The sequence below is a fragment of the Sus scrofa genome, chromosome 8 (genome assembly GCF_054392235.1).
Source record: "Sus scrofa isolate SSC_HxYL_T2T_F1_AM1 chromosome 8, Sscrofa_HxYL_maternal_Yorkshire_Landrace_v2.0, whole genome shotgun sequence".
NCBI classification, from domain to species: Eukaryota; Metazoa; Chordata; class Mammalia; order Artiodactyla; family Suidae; genus Sus; species Sus scrofa.
In genome coordinates, this window is record NC_139390.1 from 26,026,196 (window position 1) to 26,045,205 (window position 19,010).

A 19,010-nucleotide genomic window follows, 5' to 3' on the forward strand; every position below is an offset into this window, starting at 1 on the left:
CTTCCTTATCCTTTCAAATGTATTACTCCAAATCTAGATTGATACTTGAAATGCCAGAGGTCAACTTGAAATGCTATCGTTTTACCCACATCTTTTTTTTTTTTTTGCTATATCTTCCTGGCCTTGACAAATAGTAAAAACATTCACACTGACGATATTTCCTTTTAAAATTGCCTTTGGTCTTGACAAATAACTGGGGTGGGAGATGAAGAGGAAAGACATTGGGAAAAGTAAATTATATGGTTTAGAAAAGTAATTTAATATTTTGAGCCCTAGCCTTATTATCACAGCTGAATGCTATAATGAAAAATAATAAATTGTATTATTTCACATTGTGACAATGACTTAAGAATCATTGTACCAATTACAAAGACTAAAAAAATTTAAAGGATTCACAAATCTCCGTAGTGTTAACACTTGTTCATATTTAATAAATGTTAAGTACATACTGCAACACAGAACATACAGGAAATCATCAAGAGTCCAATTATTTCAGGCACAGCACTGTCTCCCCTCCCCCAGGAACCCTTCACAGTTTCACAAGACTTCATAGGACTTCATGTTCAGATTATGAAATCCTGAGACTGGAGCCTAATATCATCTTGACTTCTGGGAAACCCAGGCAGACACTTATAGTGGGGTATCTCATATACAGCTAGTCACATAACTCAAGCCTAGTTGTGCAAACTATCAAATTGAACATCCTTCAACAATGTAGAACAAGCTGTCACCAAGCTTTAAACAGCACATTATAATTCACAAGTCATTCTTTTTTTGCTTAGGCGTCAGTGGATCTCTTCATGCATCCTCAGAGGTAAAGGTCATGCTTTTCTAGTCTGGTTACCTGAGAATATAGGATGTGTGGAGGAAAATATTTTAGAAGGAATGGCAAATCTACATTGATTTAAGAAAGACCAGGCTATACTTGATGTCATCAAAGATGATTCTCTTTGTCATTTTCTCTTTATTCTACTTTTTTTTGATTGTTTTTTCCCAATCCAATAATTTGAATCAATTTTATTGAAGAATAATTTGCATAACAAGTGCACACATTTTAAATGTCAAGTTTGATGACTTTTTTCCTGGTGTAGATGTTTTTTATATTGAAACATATTTGACATATAACATCGTGTAAAGTTAAGCTGTACAAGTTAATTTTGTACATTTATATATTGCAGTATGTTTGCCTTGTAGACTTAGCTAACACCTCCGTCATGTCACATGATTGTCATTTCTTTTTTTTAATAATACAGTGTTATTGCCTATGATCACTGTATTGCATTACATCCCTGGGACTTGTTTATAGTAGTTGCAGATGTGTTTCTTAAACAACATCCTTCATACCCTCCACCCCCAGACCCTGGTAACCATCATACTACTCTCTATTTTTATGAGTTTGCTTTAAGTTTCCACACATAAGTGATATCATACACTATTTCTCTCTGACTAATCTCACTTATCATAATGTACTCAAAGTCCATCCATGTTGTCTTAAATGAAATAATTTTCTTCTTTTTCTTATGTAAAGAATATCCCTCTGTGTATATGTGTATGTATATATACTTATATAGTCTATTAAAATATTCCATCATAGGAGTTCCCCCGTGGAACAGCAGCTTAAGGTTCCAGTATTGTGTCCATGGTGCTGCGGGTTTGATCCCTGGCCAGGCACAGTGGGTTAAGGATCTGGCGTTGTCGAAGCGGTAGCATAAGTCACAGATGAGGCTCATATTTGTTCCCTGGCCAGAGAACATCCATATGCCATGGGTGCAGCCAAAAAAGAAAAAAAATATTCTATTATAAATGTATGTAGCACATTGTCTTTGTCCATTCATTTGTTGACAAACACTTAGGTTGACTTAGGTTATTTCCATATCTTTGCTGTTGTGAATACTGTAATCATGGGAGGGCATAGATCTCTTCAAAGTCCTGTTTTCATTTATTTGGGTATATACCCAGAAGTGAAATTGCTAGATCATATGGTAGTTCTACTTTTAATTTTTCAAGGAACGTCTATAGAGCTTTCCAAAGTGGCTTCAACAGTTTCCATTCTAACCAAGGATGTACAAGTATTCCCTTTTCCCCGTACCCTTGTTAATATCTCTTATCTTCTTGATAATAACCGTTCTAACTGGTATAAGGTGATACCTCATTGTGGTTTTGCTTTGCATTTCCATGATAATTGGTGATGTTGAGAATCTTTTCATGTACCTATTGGCCATTTGGATGTCTTCTTTGAAAACATGTCTGTTTAGTTACCCTGCCCATTTTTAATTGGATTGTTTGGGGCTTTGGCTGTTATTAAATTGTATGAGTTCTTTATTTATTTTATCTTAGTCCCTTATTGGTTATATGGCTTGCAAACATTCTTCTTTTATGCTGTAGGTTGCCTTTTCATTTTATTGATTTTTTTCCTTTGCCATACAGAAACCTTGATGTAGTCCCACTTACTGATTTTTGCTTTTGTTATTTGTGCTCTTGGTGTCATTCAAAATCTTTGCCAGAGAAATGTCAATTATCTTCTTCCTTGTTTTCTTCTAGGAGTTTTTTGGTATCAGGTCTTATGGTTAAGTGTCTGATCCATTTCGAGTTAATTTGTGCGTATGGTATAAGATATTGGCCCCATTTCATTTTTCTGCATGTGGTTATTCAGTTTTCCCAAGACCATTTGTTGAAAAGACTGTTATTTCCCCACTGGGATTCCTTGGCTCCCCTGCAAAGTGGTAGTTGACCTTAAGTATGGGTGTTTCATTCTGGGCGCTCTGTTTCATTGGTCTATATGTCTATTTTTATGCCAGTACTATACTGTATTAATAAGTATTAAGATTTTCAATGCAGTTTGTAATTGGGAAGTCTGATTACTCTGAATTTTTTTTTTCTTTCTCATGATTGCTTTGGCTTTTTAGGGTCTCTTGTGGTTCTTTAATGATTTTAAGATTTTTTTTTCTAATTCTGTAAAAAAAATTCCATAGGAACTTTTGATAGTGATTGAGTTGAATCTAGAGATGACGTTGGGTAATACAGATATTTTAATAATATTAATTTTTCTAATCCATGAACACAAAATGTCTTTCCATTTGTTTGTGTTCAGTTTTTTGTTTTTTTTTCCAACAAAGTCTTACAGTTTTTGTTGTAAAGATCTTTCACTTCCTTGGTTAAATTTATTCCTAGATATTTAATTGTTGATGCTCTTATGAATGTGATAGTTTTATTTGTCAGATGTTTCATTATTAATATTTAGAAATGCAACTGATTTATGCATATTGATTTTATATCCTGTAATGTTATTGAATTTGTTTGTTAGTTCCACTACTTTTTTGTTGAGTCTTTGGGGTTTTCTGTATATAAGATCATGTCCGCAAATAATGACAATTGTAGTGCTTCCTTACTAATTTTATGCCTCTTATTTCTTTGTCTTGCCTAATTGCTCTAGCTAAGACTTCCAGTACTATATTAAATGGGAGTGGTAAGAGCGAGTATCCTGATCTTATTTCTGGTCTTAGAGAAAAAGCTTTCAATTTTTTTTTTCCATTAACTATAATGTTAACTATGAGTTTATCATATAGAGACTTTACTTTGTTAAAGTGTGTTTTTTCTTTTCTTTTTAAAAATTATTTTATTCCATTTTTAATGAATTTTATTACATTTATAGTGGTACAATGATCATCACAACCCAATTTTATAGCATTTCCATCCCAAACCCCCAGTGCATCCTCCCACCCCACAACCTCTCTTATTTGGAAACCGGAAGTTTTTCAAAGTCTCTGAGTCAGTATCTGTTCTGCAAAGAAGTTCATTGTGTCCTTTTTTTAGATTCCACATGTAAGTGATAGCATATGGCATCACACTGTCTGACTACCTTCGCTTAGCATGATAGTTTCTAGGTCCACCCATGTTGTTGAAAATGCCATTATTTCATTCCTTTTAATGGGTGTGATATTCCATCATGTATATGTACCACATCTTCTTTAGCCACTCCTTTGTTGATGGACATTTAGGTTGTTTCCATGTCTTGGCTATTGTATATAGTACTGCAATGAACATTGGAGTACATGTATCTTTTCGAGTCATGGTTTTCTCTGGATAGATGCCCAGGAGTGTGATTGCTGGCTCAAATGGTAATTCTATTTTTAGTTTTCTGAGGAATCCCCATACCGTTTTCCACAGTGGTTTCACTAATTTACATTACCACCAACAGTGTAAAAGGGTTCTCTTTTATCCACACCCTCTCCAGCATTTATTGTTTGTAGAATTTTTGATGATGGCCATTCTGGCCAGTATAGGATGATACTTCATAGTGGTTTTGATTTGCATTTCTCTAATAATGAGTGATGTTGAATATCTTTTCATGTTTTTTTTTTTTTTTTTTTTTTTGCCATCTATATGTCTTCTTTGAAGAATTGTCTATTCAGATCTTCTGCCCATTTTTTGATGGGGTCATTTGTTTTTTTTTGGTATTGAGCTGTAGAAGGTGTTTATAAATTTTGGAGATTAATCAGTCACTTCGTTTGCAAATATTTTCTCCCATTCTATGGGTTTTCTTTTTGTTTTGTTTAGGGTTTCCTTTGCTGTGCAGAAACTTTTAAGTTTAATTACATCACACTTGGTTATTTTTGTTTTATTGTCGTTACTCTAGGAGGTGGATCTGAGAAGATGTTGCTGTGGTTTATGTCAGAGTGTTCAGCCTATGTTTTCCTCTAAGAGTTTTATAGTATTCGGTCTTGTACTTAGGTCTTTAATCCATTTTGAAGTTATTTTTGTGGATTCTGTTTAGGAAGTATTCTAATTTCATTATTTTACATGTGGAAGGTATGTTTTTTTCTACACCAGATCTATTGAGGGTTTTTATCATGAAAGAATGTTGTATTTTGTCAAATCTTTTTTCTGTATATTTTTAATGATCATATAATTTTATCTTTTATTTTGTTAATGTAGTGTATCCCATTTGTTGATTTGCATACATTGAACTATCCTTACATACCAAGGATATCATTATATATATTTTAATATGATGTTAAATTCAATAGGTATTTTGTTGAAGATGTTCTGGCAATGCTTGTAAAGTATATTGGTCCAAAGTTTCTTTTCTTATAGTGTCTCTTTCTGACTTTGGTATCAAGATGTGCTGGCTTTATATGATATTTGGAGTTCTTTCTTTACATTTTTTTGAAAAAAAAATTGATAAGTATTGATATTAGTCCTTTCTAAATGTTGGATAAAATTCACAGTTGAAGACATAAGGCTTTTCATTGTGAAAAGATTTTTGACTGCTGATTATATTTTCTTACTAGTTATAGATTTAGTTAGATTTTTCTATTACTTCATGATTCATTAGCAGGTTTTGTTTTTAGAAATTTATCTATTTCATCTAGGTTATTGAATTTTTTGGTGTATAATTTTTCATAGTAATCTCTTATTTCTGTAAAATCAGTAGTAATGGCTCTATTTTCTTCTTCTTCTTTTTTTTTTTGGTATTTCTTTAGGGCCTAACCTGCAGCACATGGAGGTTCCCAGACTAGGTGTCAAATTGGAGCTGTAGCAACGGCCTATGCCAGAGCCACAGCAGTGCCAGATCCGAGCCGCTTCTGCGACCTACACCACAGCTCACAGAAAAGCCAGATCCTTGACCCATTGAGCAAGGCCAGCGGTCAAACCACAACCACATGGTTCCTAGTCAGATTTGTTTCCACGGTGCCACAATGGGGATTCCTGGCTCTATTTTTTATTTCTGATTTTGGTAATTTGAGCCATTTCTCACTTTTTTTGGTCCATCTAGCTAAAGATGTGTTAATTTCTTTTTTATTTTTAAAGATTCTACTTTTGTTTTTTAAATTTTTTTCTGTTTTTTTTATTCTCTATTTTATCTCTAATCTTTATTTTCTTTCATCTGCTAGATTTGGGTTAATGTAGTCTTCTTTTATAGTTCCTTAAGTTTTAATGTTTTTTAATGTAATGTAATGTGTTTCATTGTTTTTTACTATAAGCATTTATACCTATAAATTACCCTCTTAGCATTACACAGGCACACACACATCAACACAAGGCCCATTAAAAAAAAGTTTAATAACAAAGATGATTATAATTAAAATGTGTGGATTTTTTATGTAGTACATTATAGTAATTTATGTCTATCTTTGCATTGTTTCAGGGTATTCTGAAACATATTTTTAAAAGTCTCCCTAATTCTCTTCTATATACATGTATGTAATTTTACACTTAAAATTTTAAATCAATATGAAATATATTTTGAGATATAGGAGCCAACTTTTATTTAGTTGCAAATAGCCAATTGTGTCTTCTTTATTTAATTATTATATAGCAAATAATACTGCAATCTAATACATTAAACAAGTGGTATTTATTTATTTATTTATTTATTTGTCTTTTTGCCATTTCCTTGGGCCGCTCCCATGGCATATGGAGGTTCCCAGGCTAGGGGTCGAATTGGAGCTGTAGACGCTGGCCTACACCAGAGCCACAGCAACACTAGATCCGAGCCACATCTGCGACCTACACCACAACTCACAGCAATGCTGGATCCTTAACCCACTGAGCAAGGCCAGGGATCGAGCCCACAACCTCATGGTTCCTAGTCGGATTCGTTAACCACTGAGCAACAACAGGAACTCCAACAAATGGTATTTTAATATAATATCTGAAACAAAAAGAAAAGGAAAGTTGGAATCCACCAGTACAAAATATCTGAGTCATCTGTTGATATATTACAATATAAAATGGCAGCCAGATGTGAAATAGAAGTTAACTTGGGGCAGTTGCCAAATATAAGATTAAAATATGTAACATCACTCAATTTTTCCTAACAAGCAATAACAACTATCCAATTCTATTTCATATATGCATACATTTTATGATTGAGTGTGAGGAATGCTATTACATACCATGAAGGAATACAATATATCTGCTATGCTGGTTAAGATTGTTAAGATTGGTGAATGTATCAATGGAGAAGAATAAAAGAAAACAATGTAAAATTTGACTTCATTGGAGTAAAGTTTGTGTGTGTGTGTGTGTGATGAAATACTTAAAATATAGTCATGGAAAAGTCACTATTGTTTATATCATGAAGTGGAATTTTAGGTGACTTCTACTTTCTTGATTATATTTTTATATAACTTTAGAAACTCTCCAATAAATCTATTTATTTGTGCAATAAAAAGCACTCTCATTGGAGAAAAAAATTAAATATATCAGTCAATAGCTATATATACATATAAAACTGGTAGGCTATTGCAATGGTCAGTTCTAAAAAGAGACTTAAGCTCTTTATTATTTCTATCTCCCTTTATGCACATCAGTAGTGACTACTTTACCAGTTTCAGGCATCAAGAAATTAAAGCAAAGATTTTTTTTTTGTCTTTTTGCCATTTCTTGGGCTGCTCCCTTGGCATCTGGAGGTTCCCGGGCTAGGGGTTGAATCAGAGCTGTAGCTACTGGCCTGTGCCAGAGCCACAGCAATGAGGGATCCAAGCCACGTCTGCAAGCTACACCACAGCTCATGGCTAATGCCAGATCCTTAACCCACTGAGTAAGGCCAGGGATTGAACCCACAACCTCATGGTTCCTAGTTGGATTCGCTAATCACTTAGCCATGACGGGAACTCCAGCAAAGATTTTCTAATGCCTAATTGTTTTTAACTTTAAAACCGAAATTCAAGATGTATATTAAGTTTATGAGCAGGCTTGAAGTTGAAACTAAATTACTAATGGGGAAATGGTTGTTTAGAATGATTGAAAATAGCAACAAAAATCTGCTTAAATGTGGTCATATATTTTTCTATGCTGTCGCATGATCAATAGAATAAAAAGGGGGAAAACAAAGAGAGGGCCCTTGGGTACTGGATTATTAAATAGTAGCTTAATTGCATTTCTATAAATCTTCTCATGTGTTTTTATTGCCTGAGGGTGCTAGCAATAGTAATGAAGCTGTGACAGAAGTATTTCCTCAGAACCATCAGCAAGGCAGTATAGAAAGTTGGCAACATAACATTATTAAATTTTCTGCATTAAATATATTTTTTCTCATGAAATACAATATGGCACATATCAATTCAATGTGGCATAGTAGTTAAGAAATTATTTCCATATTAATTTATTCCTTGTCATTTTGGTCCTTTAACAAACAAGGAAACAACATGTGATAATGATTGATAGGACAATCTGGCACTCCATCGAATTTTTGATGTACACAGAAAGAGCAGCAAAGACTGATTATCAGTAATTGTAATGGGAGATCCATGTCCTGTTTTCACACTTAATGAAAATTTGCATTACTTGAAACTTGAAAAAATCAGTAATTAGAAATGGTAATATAGTAGTATATATCCCACATTTAAGCTAACATTTAAGTAGAATGGCCTAGATGAGCCAATCAAGTGTAAAATAATATTTCAACTATTATAATTTTTTAATAAATTAACTCTAACACCTATATTAATAATAGCCTTTAATTTGTTAAATATCTCCATAAACAGAACCCCCTTAAAATAAAGTATTTTTAAAAATTTATTTGAAGACTTTATAGAAGTATGTCGAGAGTTCCCCCGCCCTGATATAATTGCTTCTTATTTATTTATTTTTCTTTTTTTATTTTTTATTACTCAAATTTATAATTGCTTTTTATATTATACATGATGGTGCACACTCATTTTTTTCAGATGACATTTAACATAATTTATGTCAGTATTTTAGGAGGGAGCAAACTGCCTATCTTAAAATAATCACAAGGCAAATGAATTGTATTATTAACAATATATAGTATATATGTTTATGGCTATTTTATTAAGTCAAGAAGATAAACAATTGCTAGTGGTTATTAAGCACATTTACATATAAGCAATTGTAATCGATTACCTCAGTACTATCAGGAGGTAGGTGCTATCCACTATCCCTGTTTGTAGATGAAGAGATAGTTTATCCAAAGTTGCACTGTTAAAATTCAAACCCTCGTTCAGTTTGACAGGAAAAGTGTGCATTTGCATCATACTGCACGAACTCTCAAAGCCACATATTTTATAGCTTCTTTTTTCATATGTAGTCTAATTAACATAATATTCCTCAGATGGAATCTAAATAGTGAAAAGTTTAATTACGTGTTTAAAGATTATTACTGGAAGAGATGTTTCTTCAGAAGTTTGCCTTTCCATAAATGATTGCAATTATAATTATGAGTATTATTTAGTCCCTTTGAGTACGCGAGGACACTAGATACGTGATCTTAGACTTAATTTATCTTTACTATGTTAATGTTGCACATTAAAAGTGTATTTATCTATGAGTCTTAGTCATTATATTGAAAGGGCATTCCTGGAGAGGGGAAACATCTGGTTAGTTTTTCTTTATTTCCCACTAAGGGTTAGCATAGTGCCTAGCGGTTAACATCCAGTAAATGGTTGAACTGAAATGCTAAATAGATGGACAAAGAGAATGCAGGAACAGGCTGTCTAAAATTTCCAAATATGTATTCCTTATCTCATCCTTCTAAAATATTAATCCTAGGAAATTCTTTTGGACAAAATAAACAAGTAAGATTATATAGCTTCATAGGGAAGACTCACAATAATAATTAACATACTGAAGCTTTCACAATTTTCAAGCCCTTTCACAAACTTGGTCCAATCCAACGGTCCTCATACCTAAATTAACCGCAGCACAAACTCCTTCTCTCTCATACTGGGAAATATGATAATCATTATGCAAATATTTTCAGTAAAAATGATTGTATATCACATTTGTTTATCATCCTAAAACTAATATGCTAATAATTATTAGCTGAGTGAATGATGATTTGTCCTTCACACTTTATCTTGGAGATCAGTGACATAATTTTCTTTTCACTCTAAATTATAGGATTACATATTATTGGCTTATGTTTTCCAAGAAATGCCTTAGTCATATCATCAGCAATGGTCAAGAATTTCTTAGTGTTAAGTTGGAAAATAATGTTCATACATGTATATATCAATTAAATATTCAAAGAAAATCTACTAATATCTATATTTGAAATTCAAGCTCATTCATTTTCTGACTTACTTATTCATTAGAATGTGAGAAGTTGAAAAAAATGTGAATATCTCTGATATAACTTCATGTTTATTTGTTTTGTACAGAGTTGTATTGTAGAATTAGCACATACTAGAATATTTATTGATAAACAACATTGATATGCAGATTTGCCACCTTAGTTTCCAGTAATAGTCTCTGCAGTCCCCACAGAATCCTTTTGATGTGGCTTTACTACTGAAATTAATTTAGAGGCAGAATTGCGATGTTAGAATTTTTATAACACTGTGACTTGTCATTGAGGCTTTGTAAAAGGTAACATTTATTTTTCATTTTTAAAAATTAAAATTTAGTTGATTTACAATGTTGTGCCAATTTCTGCTGTACAGAAAGTAACCCAATCATAAATATATATACATTCTTTTTTAATAGTATTTTCTGTTGAAGTTTATCCTAGGAGATTGGTTCCCTGTGCTATATAGTAGGACTTTATTGTTTATCCATTGTAGCTGTAATAGTGTCTACTATCCCCAAACTTCCAGTCCCTCCCACTCCCTTCCCTTCTCCCTTGGCAACCAAAAGTCTGTTCTCTATGTCTGTTTCTATTCTATATATAGGTTCTTTTGTGCCATATTTTAAATTCCACGTATAAATGATATCCCATGGTATTTATCTTTCTCTTTCTGATTTACTTAGCATGATAATCTCTAGTTGCATCCATGTTACTGGGCAGCATTTTTCTACCAGAAATTTTTCTTTTTGTTTTTTAATTCATATGTTTTCACAATTATTCAAAAAAAATTTTAAATATCCTGAATATCTTTATTAGACATAAATGTATAAAAAGAAGCTGTTGCACATTCGTGTTAATCAAGAAAACTTGAAAAACAGCAATAGTGATCACTATCCATTGTTTTTCTATAACAATATATATGACAAATACTACCGTAAGTCAACTTTTTCATTTGCAAACTTTTCTCTGCCTTCAAAAGCCTTTTAAAACTGTCTCTGATATATAATGTCAATTTTAAAGAACACTTCTCTGATGTGGACTTAGCATTCAGAGCCTTACAAAGTCATCGTTCGTAGTAAATGGGATTGATAAAACTAAACCAACAAGAAAAGTTTCTTATGGAATTGTTGATGTATTTTTCATGATCTACTCAAACTCTCTTCTAAAATCAAACACAGCCAGGGATGTTAGTCTCTTCTGGTGGGTGTTAGCCTCTTCTGTTGCACTGGTCAGAAAAAAGCTATGTGGTTTTCACTGGTATAAAACCTAAACCCTTCTTATCTCTAGCTCACTGCAGATCACCTGAACTATCTAGCTAAAGTTATGCTTTTGTAAACCATTATGCATTTTCAGCTTCTAACTCCTCCCTGGATCTAAATTCCCTTAAACAATGTCACTCCACAGAAGCTCTAACCTCTAACTTAATATTATCCTTTGTCTTTTTTTTTCTTTTTTTTTCTTTTTAGGGCTGCTCTCTGCAACATATGGAAGTTTCCAGACCAGGGGTCAAATCGGGGCTATAGCTGCCAGCCACATTAACCCAGGAACTGATCTGAATCTCATCTGCAACCTACACCACAGCTGATGGCAACACCAGATCCTTAACCCACTGAGCGAAGTCAGGAATCAAACCCACACCCTACTGGATACTAGTCGGGCTCCTTACCCCGAGTCACAATGGAAACTTCCCATCCTTTGTCTTAAAGGCATTCAAGACAATTCTTTGTTAACTTTATGATCTATGTATGAATGTTTTAAATTCTCTTTTATCTATATCTAAATTCGAAGAATATTTTACCTAAAAATTATACTGGGACACAATTTTTCTTTACTATTCTTTAAGACATTGACAGATTTGATAAAAAAGTACTTTGGGGGCACCTAATTTTAGCCAGACTTGGCTAAATTCAGGTCGTTGTGGTGAGGACAAAATGGAAACAAAATTTAAACTGAAAGTTCATATGCCATAATAAAGGTGCATAAAAGTATCAAGAAGTGTTAAGTCTACACTGGGAATGGTATAGAAAAGGGGAAAGAATTTTCAAGGTATGGCAATGCTTTGGCACTGTTTTGAAATGTTGATTTTTCAGGTAGAAGGGAGGGCCAAGATTTTCAGGTGGAGCCAATATCCAGGCTAGAAGAGAAAAAAAAAATAGTTGTTGGATATTGTTACATCATAACATGTCAAAGAAGAAGAGGAAGACTAAACTGGGAAAGGCAAGCTGGGACCAGGACATAAGGAACATGTTGAAGATTTTGAAGCTTTCACTTTGGGAAAACAGGAGCCATTAATGTATTTTAATCAGTAAAGAAGATGGGAAAATGTACCTTTATAAAGGCCTCCCTGAGGGTAATGAGAAAGTTGCTGGGAGATGTACAGCACAAAAGACCATAAACCATTTAGATGGCTAGTATAAGACTAATTTAGCATCTACTGTTTGCTCCCAGGGATTAGCTTTGAAACATCAGTTGCTTGTTTTGTTTTGAAAAAGCATACTGTGTAACAGCAGAGTTAGTCCAACAGTACATAATGATAGCTCTTATCCTGTAGCTACTCAGTTTGGGAGCATGCTGTGCAAATGATGATGCATGGAAAGAAAAGTTCTTAAAAATAGCTTTCATGGCGTTCCCATCATGGTGCAGTGGAAATGAATCCGACTAAAACCATGAGGTTGTGGGTTTGATTCCTGGCCTTGTTCAGTGGGTTAAGGATCAGGCATTGCCATGAGCTGGGGTGTAGGTCACAGAAGCGGCTTGGATATGGCTTTGCTATGTCTGTGGTGTAGGCCAGAAATTGTAGGTCTGATTTGACCCATAGCCTGGGAACCTTCATCTGCTATAGGTGCAGCCATGAAAAGCTCACAAACAAAAAATAGCTTTCATGAATTAAGCACTAGCCATGAGCTAGAACCTACTATAAATGCTTTGTTTGTATTAACTAATTTAGCCCTGAAAAAATACAGTGAGCTAGATACATTTTACAGATGAAAAAACTGAGACCTAGAGGGAATGATTAAATAACCTGCTTAGGAGTTCCCATTGTGGTGCAGCAGAAACGAATCTGACTAGGAACCATGATGTTGCGCATTCGATCCCTGGCCTCGCTCAGTGGGTTAAGGATCCATTGTTGCCATCAAGTGTGGTGTAGTTCACAGATGCGGCTTGGATCTGGTGCTGTGGCGTAGGCTGGCAACTACAGCTCCGATTAGACCCCTAGCCTGGGAACCTCTGTATGCTGCAGGTACGGCCCTAAAAAGACAAAAAAAAAAAAAAAAAAAAAAAAATCTGCTCAGATTCATGAACATGCGGTGGGATTTTAATAGGTCAGTCTCTTAAGCAGGGTACATACTACCCTTCAAATGGTTTTTGTTTTGTTTTGTCTTAGGGCTGCACCTGCAGCATATGGAAGTTCCCAGGCTAAGGATCGAATTGGAGCTGTAGCTGCCAGTCTGTGCCACAGCCACAGCAATGCAGGATCTGAGCCACATCTGCAGCCTACACAGCAGCTTGCATCGGTGCCAGGTTCTTAATCTACTGAGCCACATGGAACCTGCATGCTCATGGGTACTAGTCAGATTCTTAACCCACTGAACCACAATGGGAACTCCTCAAATATTTTATTACATGAACAAACTTAGTTACAATTACAGACACTGGCTCCTTTCAAATTGTAGGAAGTGGGTTCTTTTCTATCTTTAAAAAAAAACATCTTTTTTTGTCTTTTGCAGCTCAAATCAAGAGCCGTCTCTTCTAGGAAGTTTCTTTGGCACTGTCTTCTACAAATCACAGTTAATTTCTCCTCCTACATTTGCAGATTGCCATACCTTTATTTTTTAAATTATATTTATTCCCTTTATCGTGCATTGCAATGATTGTTACTTATTTGTCAAAAATACATTTTTAAGTGCCTTTTGAATATGTATAACTGTGGTAGATTCTAGCTTCTGTGGAAGAACTACAATTAGTGCTAAACAGGAGTTTATCTTTTTCTGCCACAAGAATGTAAGTCCCATATTTTGTTTTACATTCCTTTAAGTAAGAGAAACTTCTGTGCAGTGATAAATGTGTATATAATATATTTTATTGAATGAATAAATTAATTCCTTCCATTAGCGCAGTGGCCAGTAAAGGAGGCTGACCTTAAGATCAGCATTGGATTGACATGTAATAGGCAATGTTGCATCCTTCTACCAGATTTTTCTAAGAGAAAAACAGCAGAGGGTAGTTCCCATCTTGGCTCAGTGGGAATGAATCTGACTAGCATCCATGACGACACAGGTTCAATTTTGGTCTCCCTCAGTGGGTTAAGGATCTGGCATTGCCGTGAGCTGTGGTGTGGGTCACAGATGCAGCTTGGATCTGGTGTTGCTGTGACTGTGGTGTAGCTCTGATTTCGACTCCTAGCCTGGGAACCTCCATCTGCCACTCGTGCAGCCCTAAAAAATCAAAAAGAAAGAAAAATATCAGAGAATTGTAGCTACTTGACTACAATTACTTTCTTATAAAATATTGATTTGTTTTCTTGATCCAATTCCTATTTTAACAGTAATGTCTTTATGCTTATATGAATTTCTTCAGTTCTCTTTCCATATTATGGTGAATAATGAGCTACTATCTTGTATTGAAATCATGTCTAACAGAATTTTTTTTTTGGCTTTTTTCCTTTTCTAGGGCCACTCCCATGGCATATGGAGGTTCCCAGGCTAGGGGTCTAATCAGAGCTGTAGCCACTGGCCTATGCCAGAGCCATAGCAACGCAGGATCCGAGCCGCGTCTGCGACCTATACCACAGCTCACAGCAACGCCAGATCCTTAACCCACTGGGGAATAACAGAATTTTTAAAGTGTCCTTGTATATATATCTGACCATCTATAACCATTGCAGCATGGTATTATCTGACCTATTTAAATGACTGGAATTTAATATAAAATTTTAGTAGGATTTGTCTCCTCAAGAAAGGCCACAGATTAGAGGGAAATAAGTATACACCGAGATGGTCTTTTGTCTATATTCCCACTGGGAAAGACTTACCTGGGTAAGGTTTCTAATGTGTAAAATTATCACATTAACTTTATTTATATACTTGGATTTTAAAGACTAAGAGATTGGATTAATAATCCCACAAGGAGATTAATTTATTTGACCTAAATAGTTTCAGCAACAGGTGGATCAGTTTTGTGAGTGAGCTTGAAGGGGTGGGAAGGAAGGGGCTGGCTTCTTGAGGAGAGTAGGAAGTTTATTCCAGCTGTGTTAGAGATTAGGGCTTGGCATAAATAAAAAGAAGAATAAAATTACCAAATACTTTAAAGGCCTAGCTGTTACAAATATCAAATATGTGTGATATACCCACTGTGGTACTACTTCATCACCCCCTTCTAGTTGAAGAAGAACAGTTGGTCATAAAAAAGACAACTCTAATTCTCTGCTTGGTATGCTACAACTTATATAAACTATGAATATCATCTGGAACTTTATGATAAAATTGGTCTAAAGAAATAGGGAGGAAATACAGTTTGATGCATTAGAATAAAGGATAATAGCCAGTGGTTTCATCACAAACAACAAAGGACATGATACAAGGACGCAAAAGTGATCATGACCATCTCCATTTATTCATCATGAATTTTAAGCAACTACCATACTTAGTTGCTTAATCAAATACTCTGATAAGTCTCATGACACATAAAAAAAAGAAGACAAAGTCATGGCAATCAGAACTACTGCAAGAAAAGAGGTAGTACAAATGACTGGGATTCAGAGCTGAAAGAAATAAATTTTAATCTTCCATTAAATTTTTAAGTTACAGGATATTAGACTTAAATGAGTAGTTACTTGTATATCTTTCAGAAAAACCTTCCTTGAGTGCTATTCAATCATTCATCATGCATTTTAAGCATCTATAATACCATGGAAAAATACTGTGATGAGTTTTGTTGACATAAAAGTCATAGAAGTTTGAAGGAAGTAGTGAATTATTCACACTGGAGGAGATGTAAAAAATTCAAGAAGTAGAGCACTTCAGTTCAGCCTTGAAAGATGAGTTATAATTAGAAAGAAGAGGAAAAGGAAACTCTAGGATAAAGGATCAATATGGACTAAGGCACAGAGAATATCTTGAAAGTTCATGCCTTGGTTTGTGTGATGACATCAGAAGTACATGGATGAAAGTTGCTGTAGAATATATTGAAAAGGAATTTGGGGCCCAAACTATGAGGAGCTTTATATAACACGAGATAATTTACAACTTTATTCTGTAGATAAAAGTCTAATAAGATTTTCTTGAAATCAGTATACTATTTATTAAATACCTTCTGTGGAAGGCACAATATAAGGGCAGATACTAATGCAAATAGTAATGGCAACACAACCTGGTTGTGGAACTAATGGACGTTGTCCTGAATTTCTGTGACAGTATGTCAGGACCTTTGTAGATCTATACACAATCATACAGAATACTGTAACTTATTGCAATTTATTGCAGTGATTGGCACACTTGTATATGCAATAGGTTATATAATGTATGTTTTAGGCTTTGAGCTATAGGTTCTGTATCTTTACTACATTGTTCTTGTAATGGAAAAGGAGTCAATATGTAAGTAAATGGGTGTGGCTTGTATCAATAAAATTTTATTTATAAAAACTGCCAGAAGGTCGTATTTGGCCTATAGGTCATAATTTGCTGATTCCTAATTTAGTCCAATGAGAAAACCCTCTAAAATGTTTCTTCACCCAATGTTACAGAAAAGGCAACATGGTACAGTCTGTCTGTAGATTTCAGGAAATCTCTAAGGCATCCTCACTTCTAAAACTATTGCAAGTTTAATGGTTCCCCAAACCACACTTAGGTTCAATAATTCACTAGAAAGATGAGCAGAACTCATTGAAAACTGTGATACTCATATTTATGGTTTTTTACAGCAAAAGATACAGATTTACATCAGCCCAGGGAAGAGGTACATGCGGCAGAGTCCAGGAAGGTTCCCAGTGTGAAGCTTCCTGTTCTCTCCCCGTGAACCATAGACTGAACTAGCTCCTCCCAGTCCTGATGCATGACAATATGCACAGAGTATTGCCAGTGCTCTCAGGGAAGCTCACCTGAGTTTGGATGTCCAGAGTTTTTATTGGGGCTCAGTAATGCAGGCATACGGGGCTTTATTGCAATTTACTTTTTTTTTTTTTTTTTTTTTTTTTTTTTTACAAATTTTATGTTTATGGCAACCAAGAGTTGAACATATCACTTTTCCAACAGCATTTGTTAACCAGGTGTCTCTGTGGTACATTTTGCTAATTCACTCAATATATCAAACCCTCTACCCACAGAAAGATTACGACTCATTGAAGGCTCAGGCGATGGTTAGCATTTTTTAGCAAGTATTTTTCAATTAAGGTACAAACATTTTTTTAAACATAATAATATTGCCCGCTTAATAGATTACGGTGTAATGTAAACAGCATAACTTTTACAGGCATTCATATTACTTGCTTTATTGCAATATTCACTTTATTGTCTGAAACTGTGCCCATAGGGATAAGGTTGCCTGATCACATCACTGACCTTGGTTTCCTGTCCTTCCAGAGGCTGATCTGATCTTACGTGGCCTAAAGGTCCCACAAACCTCTATTATTAGCATAAACTATCTGTCCTGGCCCAAGGCCCCCAAGTAAACAAAGATACTTTTTATGAAGCAGGATATTTCAAGAGTTTAAGGATCATCTTCTAGGAGTTGAGGACAAAGAACAGACCTTTCTTTGGACTAAGTTAATCTTTACTGCAACTACCTTTTATTAGCTTTTTAAGGCTGCCGTAACAAAGTAGCACAAAGTGGGTGGCTTAGAAAAACAGTAATTTATTTTCACATGTTTCTAAAGACTAAAAGTTTGAGATCAAGATGTTGACAGGACCATTCTCACTCTGTAGACACTAGGGGATGGTTGGTTCCATGCCCATCTCCTAGATTCTTGTAGCCTCAGGCAGTCTTTGGTTTGTATATGGCCATATTTTCCCTGTCTATTCACACCACCTTCCCTCTGAAAGCCTCTGTGTTAAAATTTCCCTTTTTATAAGGATACCAGACTCATGGGATTAGGGCCCACCCTAATTACCTTATTTTGACATTATAGAACCTGTAAAAACCTATGTCTAAAGAGAATCGTATTCTGATATACAGGGACCTAGGATTTCACCAGATCTTTTGGAGGGAAGACAGTGCAACCCATAACAACCTCATTGGTTTTTCGTTGAGGGATGCATAAATTATCATATGTTATAAGCAAAATAGACTACATGGCAAATATGAACAGTTTATTATTGTAATCTTACAATTAAAACAAATCCAAGTGTATTTGAGGTCTTATATATGGTAGTTTGTCAGAGAACTATGTGGAACACATGCCAAGATAACAGTCTTTATTTGGATGTGTATATCTCTGAGTCATGGATTGATGAAGTAAATTATAATAAAATAAGAGCCTTAATCTTTGAGGATGATATATATGCCCTGGAAATATAAGGATAATAAGAAGGATAAGGAGAATATGTTACTGATGATATTGACTTCAAAAAAAAAAAAGCCAGGTTGCTTTCTTGTGGCAAATATTTCTTCAGCTGTATGAACATTTATCACATTTTGTTGCAATGCTGTATTTTTTCCTTTACCCAGGATGTATCATATCTTCATAAGCATTAGGAACCAAGTCTACTTTTTAACTCCTAACTTAGAAAAATGATTATTCTGTTATAGCCATGATTGTTCTATAACTATTACTTATTCAATCAATTAATAGCAACAAAAAAAAGCAAACTGTGTAACTATCATGCACTGTGCACTATCTGGTAGTTACACAGTTTTTTTTTTTTTTTTTTTTTTTGTCTTTTTGCCATTTCTTGGGCCACTCCCGTGGCATATGGAGTTTCCCAGGCTAGGGGTCTAATCGCAGCTGTAGCTGCCAGCCTATGCCAGAGCCACAGCAACGCGG